At 40.0% G+C, this 9,429-nt stretch overlaps 1 pseudogene; it reads right to left on the bottom strand.

Annotated features, from left to right (window-relative positions):
- Positions 1–269: 269 nt before the first annotated feature.
- LOC112503704 lies at positions 270–7,755 on the bottom strand (annotated as a pseudogene).
- Positions 7,756–9,429: the final 1,674 nt, after the last annotated feature.

Here is a 9,429-nt window from a genome sequence, read left to right on the forward strand (position 1 = left end):
CAACATTCAACGAATGAATGTCGATAGTAGATGTGGGTGCCCGGCTATCCGTTTCGGCTGGGATAGGAGTTTGTTCTTCATTTTGTGCTTCACTCTCACACTCACCATCTTTTTCTTCGTCCCTTACACTCATCCTGCCTCTCAACATTTTCGACTTGAGCTCCCTCATCATCTCCGACTGGAACATCCTCCAGCATACGATCAAATTCATCATATGTGCCACCAAATTCATCAACATTGAACGATAATGATTGTAGACTTGGGCAAGTCTATGTAGCTTCTATTTCTGGAATGATATCTTCAATGTTCTCAATCACTGCTCCGATTTGAATATTCTGAGAAAGCATCGGTTGAACAGGATTGTCAGCATCATCATTTTGATCATCATTGTCATCATCATCATGATCATCACCCTGGAGCTACCTCATTATCGGATATAGTATCTTCCGAACTTGAAGAAGTTGTGGAAGTACTTTCTGTTGAAGTATTATGCTGATCAAATGCTCCCCGCTCCTCATCACGGTCAACGACTGCATATTTTTTAGCAAGGGCACCAATATCATTTCTTATGTTATCTGCACCATGGGTTGCATCATTCATTTCCTCTTTCAATTTCTTAATTTGCTGGTTGTAATCCTCTAAAGATGAACAAATTGCTTCCTTGTAGTCATCAATTAGTGCAAAGTCTGGAAAAGAAGGTAAGATATCCTTGATCTTCAATAGACCATCAGTTTCATTGAGAAACGTTATTGCCTTCCTAATGTTCTCTCATTTAGTACCCTTTTCCTGCTCAACAACATGCTTGGCAACCATAAGCCAAAGTTTCTTCCTCAAGTCTTCATCATCCTCCACTTTGTCTGCTTCAGCCATAGCAAGCTCTGGGTCAACCTAAAGAGTAAGTGCAACAGCTTTTTCATGCATAAACATCATGCTGTAAATATGAACATAGGCACGCATACACTTTTCCTTGAGGCAAAGACGCAAGGCATATTTAGGATCATAGAATAAATCAGGGCCACTAGATCGCCCTTTCCCAAACGTGCATTGTAGGAATCGCAGAAGGGCACTGTCATCTTCCTTCTTAGCATATAGAGAAAGCAAGAGGTTATGAACACCTGGATCTTCATTCTGCAATCGATGAACACAATATTCTAAATAGCTGATTACTTTGTGCGTTTCATTCTTTGCATGAGGTTCACTTGAATAAGACATCATTGCAGGAATCAACTTTCTTGGATTCAAGTTCTTTTTGGTCATCCAGGACTCAATAGTTTCATATGCATCAAGCATGATGAGATCTGGAGCAAACTTATACTGAAGATCAACAGAAACACCAGGTTTTTGAAGTACATCCAAAACCCTCTTTGCTTCTCCTTGTTGAATGTAGTGATGAACCACAATCTCATGTTGTTCCTTTAGACTAGCAAAATATACCAGTTCATCAACTCTACCATAGCTTTCAAGTAGCTTCATTGTAGTTGCCTCATCCAACACATCTTTACTATCACTGAGAAAAGCACGAAATTCCATAATGATAGATTGATATTCTGAATTACAGGTCTCTAGCGAGTCATCTTCCAGCAGTAGTCTATTGATCTTGTCAATACGGATACGAGGTATTGGCTGTGGATGATTAAAATCGGACGCGGGGTTGTGCGGTGTTAGCTAGATCATGACTAAGGTGTTATCGAAGAACTGCAAATCTGGACAAGGAGATGGGCGAGGTTGGCCGAGGAAGCTGGCTTACGACTGCCTTTGGCCGAGGAATACAAGCAATCCAGACAAGGCAGTGTCCGAGTTTGGCTTCGAGAAAATCAAGTCACGACCAAGGTAGTTATCGAGAACTATATTCATACACGAAGATTTTTAGTTAAAGTAAGAATTGCTTTTGGTCGAACCATCTAGTTTCCTTTCTGGGCGTGTTTCCTTTCACGATTATTTGATTTTTAAGTAGAGCGATAGAGACTTGGGATCATTAAATCCTAAAAAAATGATTGTTCTTGTGTATCATGGAAATTCAATGACTACTTGAATCCGGATTTTGAGCATAAATATTCCACTGACCTGTAAAAAGTGGGGGCAAGCGGATCATTTATGATGAAGAGGGACCCATTTGAATGTAGCAAATAACAGCGGGGATCGAGAATTACCCCTTGTTGGTCCCGAGGGACGGAGGAGGCTAAGATCAACGTAGTTGTATGTAAACCCAGAGCAAAGGGGTTATTCGTCTTCCTAGTCTTCAACACAAGAAAATGGTGTGAAGATTAATGCAAGTCACAACTAAGGTTGTTCCGGGTGAACCTAATCTGGACAAAGGGGCGTGCGAGGATGGTTGAACTCGGGTGGCCTTGTGTGCGATGAAAGCCTAAATCGAATACCTTGATGTCTGAGGATGTTGAGTCCGGGTGCGGGGATGAGCGACCAAGACTACCAATCGGCTAAGGAAACTAGGTTCTCCCATCATACTCATCTCAAATTTGCTTTTCATCAGCTCTGAGAATTTTTCTCAAAATTTAGCATTGGTAGAACCAAATATGATGTCGTCCACATATATTTGCACAAGAAAATTTTCACCTTTGTGCTTCTTGAGAAAGAGGGTTGTATCGATGGTACCTTTTTCGAATCCATTGGCAATGAGAAAGGTAGAGAGTGTATCATACCAGGCCCTGGGTGCTTGCTTTAGCCTATAGAGGGCTTTGTCTAGAAAGTAGACATAGTCTGGATGCTTTGGATTTTCGAACCCAGGAGGTTGCTGCACAAATACTTCCTCTTGAAGTTTTCCTTTGAGGAAGGCAGACTTAACATCCATATGATAAACCTTGAAACCTTTGTGTGCTGCATAGGCGAGGAATATTTTGATGGCTTCAAGTTTGGTGACGGGAGCAAATGTTTCATCGTAGTCAATCCCTTCTTCTTGGCGGTAGCCCTTGGCAACAAGCCTAGCCTTGTTCCTTACAACTATGCCATCTTCATCCTTCTTGTTTCTAAAGACTCATTTGGTTCCTAAAGTCGTCTTTCCTTTGGGTAGAGGCATGAGGGACCAAACTTTGTTTCTCTCAAACTAGAGTAGTTCCTCTTGCATGGCATCTATCCAGAGTAGCCTTCTTCTTTGGTTCGACCATACTTAGAAATTTGGCAAAGAGGCATTCATTAGCAGTAGCGGATCTCGTCTTGATGATGGATTACCAATGATTTGGTGATGTGGATGGTCTTTTGTCCACTTGGTGCAAGATTGAGGTTCTGGAGCAACATGATGCAGTTCTTCATCAGCTGATGGAACTGCTTGCTCCCCCTCAAATAAATCATCTCCAAAGTGATGTTCTGGTTCTGAAGACATAAGAGAGGTAGATGGTGAAGTAACATGAGTTTCAGAAAGATTTGTACCTTCAACATTGGAGACTTCATGTGCTTCATCGGCTCTGGAAGAGGTTTCTTCGATGGGTGCATATCCAGAGACTACTTCTTCTTCGAAGATGTCCTCAAATAAATGAGCCAACTCTGATTCATTGGGTTTGCTTAGTGATGAATTAGAGACCCTCTATGATAGCCCGAGTCCTGAACTGTTGTGTCCAGAAGTCATAGGTGAAGAATCATCAAAGGACACATTGATGCTTTCGATGACGATCTTTGTCCTTTTGATGAACACTCTATAGGCCTTGGCAGTTTGAGAGTAACCCAGAAAGATTGCTTCATCAGCCTTCTAGTCGAACTTGCCAAGATATTTCCTATCATTGACTACAAGCATTTGCACCCAAAGACATGGAAATATTTGACATTTGGCCGTCGTTGGTTGATGAGTTCATATGGTGTCTTCTGGTGCCCCTTGTTGATGATTGATCGGTTCTGGGTGAAGCATGCAGTGGAAATGGCTTCGGCCCAAAAGGTGATAGGTAACTCAGATGAAGCAAGCATTGTCCTTGCTGCTTCCATTAGGGTTCTATTCCTTCGCTCTACTACTCCATTTTGTTATGGAGTTCTGGCTGCTGAAAAGTTCCGAGAGATGCCTTCACTAATGAGATATTCATCAATTTTGGCATTTCTAAATTATGTTCCATTGTCACTTCTAACCATGATAAGTTTGCGTTGTAGAAGCACTTGGAGCCTTTTCATCAACCCGATGAGGAGTTCAAGAACGTCTGATTTCTTCTTTACGAATTCAACCTATGTGTATCTAGAGTATTCATCAACCAATACTAGGATGTACTTCTTTCCCGAGAGGCTTTGTGTGGAGATAGGCCCACAGAGGTCGATGTGGATCATGTCCAAGGGCTTGGAGCAGGAGATTTCTGACTTAATTCTGTGAGAGGCCTGTTTCAGCTTCCTTATCTCACAGGCTGAGCATAGGTGGTCTTTTTCAAAGTTGAGATCAAGAATTCCCTTGACCAGCTTCTGTTTGGCTAACTTCTTTAGGACATCAAAATTTAGATGTGAGAATTTCTGGTGCCATGGCCAATTTTTATCGCTCTTATGGGAGACAAGGTAGAGAGTGTCTTTCCCACAGAGGAATGAAAGTCTAGAAGATAAAGTTTCCTTCTCTCTTCGCCTTGATGATGGTTTGGTCGGGCTTCGTTTCGATGATGCAGAAACCTTTGCGAAATCTGACTTCAAGACCCTTGTCGCAGAACTAGCTTATGCTTAGTAAGTTATGCTTTAGACCTTCAACATAAGCCACTTTCTCGATGGAGATGTTGCCTTTGATGAGAGTGTCGTATCCCTTGATGGTTCTGTTGCTGTTGTCTCCAAAAGTAACAGAGCCTCCAGATTTTTCGATGAAGGAGGACAGCTGACTTTTATCACCAGTCATGTGCCTGGACCAACCTGAATCCATATAGCATGGTTTCACATGCTGGTCCTGCAAGACAAGTTAAGGGTTTTTAGGTACCCATTTCATAATGGGTCCTCATTTGTTAGTCGGGGATACGACCTTTTTCTTTTCATCAGCCCTCTTGGAATTGGGCTGATTTCCATTACCCTTATCTTTCGTAGGCTTTGGTTTATTTCCATCACCCCTGACCTTTGTAGGTTTGGGCTTTTTCACATTTTCATGAGCTTTAACATTTTTATAGCGATAGACGTGCTCAGAAAAGATGCAGCAATGATTTAGCATGTGATTCCTCAGGTTTTGTAAAATAGTTAAACATTGGCAGTTGGGGTTTTTGGACAAGAATGTTTAACAAATTTCTTTTTATTCGATGAAGAAGAAGTAAAAGAAGAGGATGAAAATTCTGTCCTAGCATTGGTTGTTTTTACAAACTTCCTATCTAGTGCATATTTTTTTATTTGAAGGGGCAGGCGTGGGCTTAACTTCTTTCCTGAATATAGGCTTCTTCTCTTTAGCTGAAGAAGAAGAAAAGTGCAGGTTAGAATTTTCAGAGGCATGCCACTTCTATTTCTGTTCACGAGTAAACTTAATGAATTTAGATGGAGGGTTTGGGCCATGTGAAGTATTGTTGGCAGACTTGACATTTTTCAGTTTTTCTTTTCCTTTGTCTAAAGATTTCATAGGTTCTGAAATATCAGATTTCATTGGGGCTTTGAAAGTTTGAGGTTTCTTATCCTTAATGATCTCTGGTGATTCACAAATTATTTCTTCTTCAGAGTCAGAATCAAGAAAGTCTCTCACAGATTTCTCGAAATCAAAATTTTCATGGATGTTTTTGGGAGCAATGGATTCTGAGGTTGATGGTTCAGAATGGTTTATTGAGAGTTCCATCACTTCTGATTTCTTAGATGAACTTTCAATGTTACTTGAATTGTTCATTGATCCATCAGATGATGGTTCCTTACTAAGAGTTTATGTTCCATCGACATCACTTGTTGATGAACTTGTAGGGTTGGTAACCAGAGGCTTTGGTTTAACCATAAGGTTTCCATTGGTCTCTGGTTTGGAGGCATCATCCTTTTCATCAGAATGCTTACATGTGGCTCTCATGCACCACATTCTCAAAGTCTTGCCTCAAGAGAACGGTTTTTCCATCGACTTTAACCCTTTTTGCTTTGGGTTTTGGGTAAAAGTCGGGTTTTTGAATACATCCAAGTTTAAAAGTGGATTCAAGGGTGGATTTCTTGGTCTCGATGAAAGAGTCAATATCATTGAATCCAATCCCTTGGTAATCCTTTTGTCCATTAAGTTTTTCATACACATCTTGGGCATCTTTGTATTTCTTCATCAGGAGTTCATTGGTTTGAAGCTTTTGATGAAGAATCTCCCTTTCTTTTTGGAAGAAATCCTTATGAGCTACTGAAGTAAGTCTTTCTACCTCGGATTCTTTCAAGGCCTTTACCTTCTTTTCTAAATCTTTGGTTATTTTCTTGTTTAGATCCAAAAGTTTTTCTTCCTATGATTTTTTAAGCGAAGCAATGCGAGTTTTTTCCTTAACCAATTAAGTGAGAAGATCAGTCTCTCTTTTATAGAAACTGACTTCTTTTTCATATTTTAATCTTTCAGATTTTTTAAAGTTTAGTTTTTCTTTAAGTTTGAGAAAATCTTCTGAAAGTTTCATGACCTTTAACTCTAACTCTAGTAGAGTTGGTTTCATCGATGGAAGGGTTACATACCTGGTCATCGGAGTCAGAGGCGGATTCTGCATTGGACCTGTCCATGAGGCATATGAGTGCCTTGTCATCTTCATCAGGCGAAGAATCAGACACCCAGTTCTCTTTCTTAGCCATCAGGCTTCGCTCCTTAGGATTGTACTTGTATTTGTTTTTGTAGTAGTCATCATCCTTTACCAGTCGTCTTCTGTATTCTTTTGAAAAGTGGCCTATCTTCCCACATCTGTAGCAGCGAAGACCATCTTTTCTTCCATCTCCTTCTATTATGTCCTCTCTTCGTTCCTTTCTGTCTTTTCTTCTGTCATCTCTTCTTTCATCTCTTCTTTCATCCTTTTGATGAAACTTCATCGGTTTCTGATCATAGGAAAGCTGGTACTTCTCCCTTCTGGAGTCTCTCCTTTCATAGGGCTTCTTGACAAACTTCTTCTAGAATTGTTTAGTTATCAAGGCCAGAGACTTGGCAAAATCTTTGAGGTCATCATCAGAATCAGATGGTTCTTCTTCGGATTCTGATTCCATTACTAGTGCCTTCTTGTTTTTCCTTTTGTGTTCTCTGGTAGAGCTCCTTGTAACTTCCTTCTCTTCTGCAGCAAGGGCGAGGGGTCCACTGATAGACACCTTCCTCTTAAGTATATCCTTCTCTTGAGCAGCAAGAGTTCCATAAACGTCATGAAGCGACCAACTGTCTAAGTCCTGATTTGCTTGGAGGGACATTGACAGTTGAGTCCACTCATCGCCGAGACTTTTGAGAAATAAAAAGTTGTTTTCTTCTTTCATCGTAGCGATGTCATTTCGGCGACATTGATTAATCAATGTGTTGAAACGATCATAGATCTTATGAATCGGTTCTTCCGATAGCGCTTTGAAATTAGTGTATTCGTTTAGGCATTGCGCCCTACAATTTTTCTTTGTCTTCACACCTCCTTCCAGTTGGCTCGCCAGTTCATCCCATTTCTCCTTTGTTGTTGTACAAGCATCAAGAGATTGGAAGATGTCGTTCGGAATGGCCATTACGATCAGCCTTTTTGCCTTCCTGTCAGCCTCTACACGTTCAAGGTCATCTTCATCCCAGTTCTTTTCATCTTTTTCCATGTAGTAGGCAGCAACTTCTACAGTTGTGCTTCTTTCAGGGACTCTTGGAACAAGAGTCTGAGGAACATATGGGCCTTCCATGACAGATTTGAGGAGATTCCTGTCCATCCCCTCCAGGAAGTTCACTATTCATATCCTCCATTGTGGATACTGTTCTCTTTGAAGAGTTGGAGATTTGGTGAGGGAACCCACACTATATGCAGAATTCCAGTTGGCCATGAGAATTTTTAGAAAAGAAAAAATACGCTTTTTGGAGAAGAAGAGTACGAATTTAAATAGATGAAAATTGAGAGAATATTGATCGTTTTGATTGAAAAGCAATCAATTGGCTCTGATACCAATTGGTGATCCCAGATCTCTTAATAACACGAATATTCAAGTTAAGAATAACCTAAATATATCGTGTAGATGGAAAAATAATGAAGAACACAAGAATATTCAAGAACATATTTTAGTGTCAAATGATTCACTATTATTCAATTGATTGAATGGAAAGCGTAAAAAATTACAAGAATAATAAGACCTATTTATACTAGTAATCCAAATATGGAGATTGCTATCTATGGAAGATATATCGCAAATCTCTTATGGAAAGAAAGAAATCTAGAAATATGGAAACTAAATAAAGCTAAGTAAGGTAAAGAGAATCCAGTTGTCGATTTGCCATCTCCAGCTGTCTTCTTGATGGCATGTTCAACCATGAGTCTTGTGGTCTTCTTGAATGAATACCTGTGGTTGAACTATTGTAGAAAACTTGCAAGTGTTGGTAACCAGAGGGGATATGCAGATGCATTGTTCATCGCACCTATGGACCTTCATCGCATCTCTGGTTGTATAGGATACTTAGACTTTTTCCTTGCAAGTCTTCCATCGGCCTTCTGCTCTTTCACACTTGTATGTTTTTCATTACTTTTACAAATAAGAATGATGGGATCTAACAACAAGGCTAGAAAATCTAAACCTTTCATATCTGCATCGAAAGTTTCTAAACCCAATTTTTTAAAGCCAATTAAGTTCACTTCGGAACAGAAAAGAAAATCCACTGCTAACTCTAAGTTAAATTCATTTGTTTCGGAGAGGCCTCTAAAGGCCAAAGGAGTAAGAGGGGAGAAAGGAAGGCTAGAGAAGACAAAGGCCACATTTTATAAACAATCAAAACTAGATAGGAAGTCCGTTCGAACTAACAATGCTAGGAATGATTGCAATAATCTCTTTTATGAATCCAGTAAATCGTTTTGTCATCAAAATTGTGTTTATACATGCAAATGTATTTCTCTGCTGCAACAACTAAAACAACACCTTTCTAATCCCAATTGTATTCTCTCTGGGTCATCAAAGATTAATTCTAAGAGGACCCAGAAGAAGCAAACTCCTAAGGCCAAATCTGGAAACCAGATCGCAAGTCTGGAAAATCAGGTGTTGAGACAGATCCTCTCCCTAAACCTGCTGTCAAATCTCCAAGGCCTAATCATCGAGGACCGATCATGAAATGGTTACCTAAATCTCTATAGTTTGTTTTGTAGAAGCCGCATGTGGACATTTGGTACCTTGACTCCGGGTGCTCAAGACACATGACCGGCAACAAGAGGTTACTCTCCTCATACAGAGAGAAAATTGGAGGACGAGTAAATTTCGGGGATAATATATAAGGAGAAATCAAAGGCTAAGGAGATCTTCACCAAGGTAAGGTTCTGTCTCTAAAGTTGCTTATGTCTCTGGATTTAAACATAAATTTTTTAGCATAAGCCAACTTTGTTATTCAAGCTATAATGTCAAGTTCTG

The sequence above is a fragment of the Cynara cardunculus genome, unplaced genomic scaffold (assembly GCF_001531365.2).
Source record: "Cynara cardunculus var. scolymus isolate 2C unplaced genomic scaffold, CcrdV1 Un_Scaffold_3603, whole genome shotgun sequence".
NCBI lineage: Eukaryota > Viridiplantae > Streptophyta > Magnoliopsida > Asterales > Asteraceae > Cynara > Cynara cardunculus.